The sequence below is a fragment of the Cervus canadensis genome, chromosome X (genome assembly GCF_019320065.1).
Source record: "Cervus canadensis isolate Bull #8, Minnesota chromosome X, ASM1932006v1, whole genome shotgun sequence".
NCBI lineage: Eukaryota > Metazoa > Chordata > Mammalia > Artiodactyla > Cervidae > Cervus > Cervus canadensis.
Window position 1 is genome coordinate 16,574,996 of NC_057419.1, and position 5,310 is coordinate 16,580,305.

Sequence of the window (5,310 nt, forward strand, 5' to 3'; positions counted from 1 at the left end):
CAGGATATTCAAATATAAGATTTTTCAAGCTAAAAAAGTTTGTACCTTGCAGTGAATATTTTGTTTCACTGATTTAGACATAAATCAAATCATTGTGTGTCTTTACCTTGACCATCTTTGTGGTATCACTGTGCATTTAGAATCAACTGTTAAACGTGGGGTCTGTGAGGTTCTCAGGTCACATACTGTTGAAGCCTAGCTTGAAGGATTTTGAGCATTACCTTGCTAGCATGTGAAATGACTGCAGCCAGTTTGCATAGTTTGAACATTGTTTGGCATTGCCCTTCTTTGGGATTGAAATGAAAACCGACCTTTTCCAGTCCTGTGGCCACTGCCAAGTTTTCCAAACTGGCTGGCATTTTGAGCACAGCACTTTAACAGCACCATCTTTTAGGATTTGAAATAGCTCAACTGGAACTCAATCACCTCCACTAGCTTTGTTCCTACTGCTGCTTCCTAACACCCACTTGACTTTGCACTCCAGGATGTCTGGCTCTAGCTAAGGGATCCCACCATCGTGGTTATCCAGGTTATTAAGATTTTTTTTTTTTTTACAGTTCTTCTGTGTTTTCTTGCTACCTCTTCTTAATCTCTTCTGCTTTAGTTAGGCCTATAACGTTTCTGTCCTTTATTGTGCCTGTCTTTGCATGAAATATTCCCTTGGCATCCCTTTCTTGAAGAGATCTCTAGTCTTTCCCATTCTATTGTTTTCCTCTGTTTCTTTGCTTTATTCAAATCCCTCGTGATTATACACTGGAAGTGACAAATAGTTTCAAGGGTTAGATCTGGCACACAGAGTATTGGAAGACCTATGGATGGAGGTTCCTGACATTGTACAGGAGGTGGTGATCAAAACCATCCACAAAAAAAGAATTGCAAAAAGGCAAAGCGGTTGTCTGAGGAGGCCTTACAAATAGATGAGACAAGAAGAGAAAGGCAAAGGAGACATGGAAAGATGTAGCCACACGAATGCAGAGTTCCAAAGAATAGTAAGGAGAGATAAGAAGGCCTTCTTAGGTGAGTCACCAGGGAAGCCCCTTATCTAATAAAAGGGATTTCTCAGTGGGATCGCAAAGTGCTCAATCCCCTCCTATGGACACTCTGTCATAGTGCTTCCTCCCCTCCCCAGCTGGGAATCACTGTCTGCTGCTCTCAGTGCCCAGGGGGAGGGGGCACCCCAGCCATGGGGAAGCCACAGACCTGAGAACCAGGTGTGTCTCCCTGAGGCTGTCATTATACAAATCATGCACTCACCTTTAATCACCTCACACTCTGCATTTGCCGAGAGAGACACGGAGGACCGAGGAGACCATGGACCCTGCCACCTGGCCCCACCTCTGCAGTCACCCACATTCAGTGGATGGGTGGACGAATGATCAGCCCCGCAGGACGGGGCTAAGAATAGCCTCCGCGATGCTCAGCTCCTCAGCACGCCATCCATCAGCACCCAGGTGGCCTCCAGTTTAGGCCCGTGATGTCACAGGACGCACTGAGACGGAGCCTCCGTGATACCCAGCTCCACCCACGTGCCATCCATCAGTCCCAAGCAGCTTCCGGTTCAGCCCAGTGACGTCACAGGATGCGAAAGAGGAGCGGCCTCCGCGATGCCCAGCTCTACACATGCGCTGTCCCTCAGCCCCAAGGAGCTTCCGGTTCCACCCATTGACGTCGCCAACAAACCCGTCAGCCGGGATGAAGTCGCCCGCGATGATGTTGGTGCATCCGGTGGCCGACCCTGGGCACTGGCCCCTCACCCACGCGCACAGGTAGGGGAGCCCCCGCAGGGTCACGTTCTCCAGGGACCAGGCCGGGTGGATGAGGACAAACTCCAGGTTCTCTGTGAGGTTGATGCCGGCCAGGAACAGCCTGCCTGGGACAAGAGAGGGGCTGCTGTTCATGGTGCAGACTATGGGGTCAGCCACCCACGTGTGCGGTCACTAACCCGCGGAGTCATGTGGCCAACCAACCCATGTGGTCACTGACTCACATGGTCACCTGACCATGGGGTCATTACCCCATGTGGTGATCCCTCCACGTGGCCACCAACTCACGTGATCACCCACCCATGGGGTCACCATCCCACCCGGCCACCAAGCCACATGTTCACCCACCCACAGGGTCACTAACCTGCGAGGTCATGCGGTCACCTGTCCACATGATTACCCACTCACACTGTTACCCACTCACGAGGTCATCAACTCACACAGTTACCACCCGTGTGGTCATCAACTCACATCAACCCATCCTGGCAGTCAGCAACTCAAACTGGTCACCCGCCCACAGTCACCCACCCACATGGTCACCCACCCATGCAATCACTAACCCATGCAGTCTCCCGCTCATGTGACCAGTAAACCATGGGGTCAACCACCCATGCAGTCACCCACCCATGTGACCCCTAACCCATGGGGTCACCTGCCCATGCAGTCACCAAGCTGTGCCATCACCCACACAGACTCTGGCCTCCTTCCCTGTCAGAGATTCAGATGTCCAGCAGAGGCCAAAGTTCAGACAGCAGGGGCTCACAGGATTCTTGACTCATGAATTTCTCCTGTTACAGAGGGCAGGTGGGCTGGACAGTGACCCCAAAGATGTCCACATCCTGACCCTATGTGGTGGACACAATAATGTCCGCACGGATGTTCACGCCCTGTCTACATCCTGACCCCCTGTGGTGGACAGATTGATGTCCCCAAGGATGCCCACACCCATGTGGTGAACAGAATAATGTCCCCTAATACGTCCTGTTCCATTTCTCCACTTGAACCCAAAGCCAGCCCCATGTGCTAGGACATGCATGTGACCAGGTGTCCCAGTGTGAAGGTGGCACTCACTTGGGTGGCTGCAGCTTTTCATGTGCTCCAGGTAGTGGACGAGGTCTGGGTGCTTCACCTGGATCCCCCACCAGTAGGGAATCCTGGGCCACAGTTCTGCATGCTGACTCATGGACACCTCATCCTTGTACCACAGGATGACCTGCTGGCCCTGTGACCACAGCTGGCATAGAGTCAGCACCTCCTGGGTGGGAATCATCAGGGTGCCCGTGAGACATGTGCACAGGGGTTATTGGGCTGCTTTGTGAAACAATGTGTCAGTTATTGGGGGTGTCCGAGAAGCTACAGTGATGTGTGGATTATTGTGGTGTTTATGAGCAGGATGGGCTGGTTACTGGATTCTCTGTGAGAAGAGGCAGTCATGGGTGGATTATTGTCTGAATAGACACTGGTGGGTAGATTACTGGGGTGTCTGAGTGGAGACGGTGATGGGTGGGTTATTGGGGTGTCTTGAGCAGTGATTGGTAGATTTTTGGGGTGTTTGAGTGGAGACAGTGGTGGGTAGATTACTTGGGTGTCTTGAGCAGTGATGGGTCGATTATTGAGGTGCCTGAGTGGAAACAGAGGTTTCTGATAGGAAACAGCGGGTGGATTACTGGGGCATCTTGAGGCGTAATTGATGGATTTTGGGGGTGTCTGAGTAGAGACCAGGAAGGGTGGATTATTGGGGGTGCCTGTGACCAGTGATGGGCTGGTTATTGGGGTGTTTGAGTGGAGACAGTGGTGGGTGGATTACTGGGGTTCTGTGAGCAGCAGCATCTGGTGCCTGAATCAGCCTCACGCAGCCAGTGGATAGTCTGATTACAGTGAAGCCTAGTGCTCCCACCGCCCCTGCTGCAGAGAGCATGGGGAGCCTGTGGCCCCTGCTCACCCCACGGGGACACAGCATGTCCCTAAAGATGTTCTTGATGCAGCCCATCAGGTGCTTGCGTGGGTCCTCCATCATGCCCTCGAAGTTCCTGTACGCCAGGATATCCACCTCCTGGGGGTGGTTCTCCAGCCACTCCGAGATCTCCGTGAGCATGTCCTGGGTGGGGGTGGAGGAGAAGGGCCTTGTAGTGAGAGACAGAGGGGCGTGTGTGGGGACTTTCCCCAGCACAGCCACTCTACAGACCGGTTGGGGGTTCCTGACACACAAAGACATAAAGCGTGGTGCCTGCTCCCAAGGGACCCAGCCTCTCCTGAGTGGCAGTGGGGAGCTGTGGCATTGCTCTGGTGTGTGTGTGTGTGTGTGTGTGTGTTTCTGTGTGTGTATGTACACGCTGCTGTAGGTACAGGTGCACATGCATGTGTGCATGTGTTCAGGGTCTGTGTGTGCACAGATATGCATGTGTGTGTGTGTGCACAGCAGCAGAGAGCAGTGCTTATAATACTGTGTGAAGTCTGTACTCCAGGGAGCGTGGGAGGCCAGCAGGGTACATTCACAGTGAGGCCCAGGCCGGAACCTCCAAGGGTCATTAGGTTCTGTGGTGGGGCACCAGGTGCCGAGGCCAGAGTGAAACATAAAGTGACTTGGCCAGCAGCTGAGAGAATGGATTGGACACCCCAAAACTGGACACAGGAAAAGACATGTCAGGGACCTGGTTTAGTCAAATTCTGGGAGACACCCCAGAGGCCAGGGGTAGAGGTGTGAGCTCAGAAATGCATGTTGGTCGGGAATTCTGAGTGCCTGATGCCAGAGGTCAGCCCTCTCCTGCCAGGAGGAGTGTGTCCGCCACCTTAGAGATCAGTGTCTTCTAACTGGAGTGGACCTGTGTTGTCCCCATAAAGGTCAGCCACTCCTGCCTGGAGTGACCATGTGTCCATCTTAGTGGACGTGTGTCTGTCTGAGTGGACATGTGCCCATCCCTTCAGAGGCCCTCCCCGTCGTGCCTGGACCAGACATGGGTGTCCTGGCTGGCGGACCCCCCGTCCATACCCTCTGCCCCCGCCCACACCTCCACGAGGGCCGTCGTGTACACCATGTGGCCAGAGTGCAGATTCCCCTCGGTGTCCTCCTCTGTGTGCGCCATCGGCAGGTCCTCATGCTGGCATCCAGCTGCTTCGTGATGCTCAGCACCTGCACACAGAGGTCGGTCACCTGTGCTGGGCACAGAGGGTGGCCACCCCGCTCAGGGGCTGGGCATGCACTGAGGACGCCCAATGAGGGCCACATCGTCCACTGTGAAATCAACAGTGTTGGTGCTGCCGGGGTTGAGGCCCTGCTTCTGGGAACAGGGTCTCCAGGGTCACTGGTCACGTGGAGCACACAGCCCGGATCCAGATTGTGGTCTTGGGGGGGGTGTTCCTGCAGAGTCCAGCCTCACCCTCCTCTCAGGCAGTCCCTGGGTGGAAGCGCCCTGTGGGTTCACCAGCCCAGGCTCCAAACACCCAAGCTGGACCCTTGGAACTGAGGACACACAAGACCCATGGCATCAGAGTCGTCCTATTACAACTTTCCCCCCTCCACAGTCATAGTCCCCCACTATAGTAAGGG

At 54.1% G+C, this 5,310-nt stretch overlaps 1 pseudogene; it reads right to left on the bottom strand.

Annotated features, from left to right (window-relative positions):
• Window positions 1-1,463: 1,463 nt before the first annotated feature.
• On the bottom strand, window positions 1,464-4,989 carry LOC122434732 (annotated as a pseudogene).
• Between the last annotated feature and the right edge of the window lie 321 nt (window positions 4,990-5,310).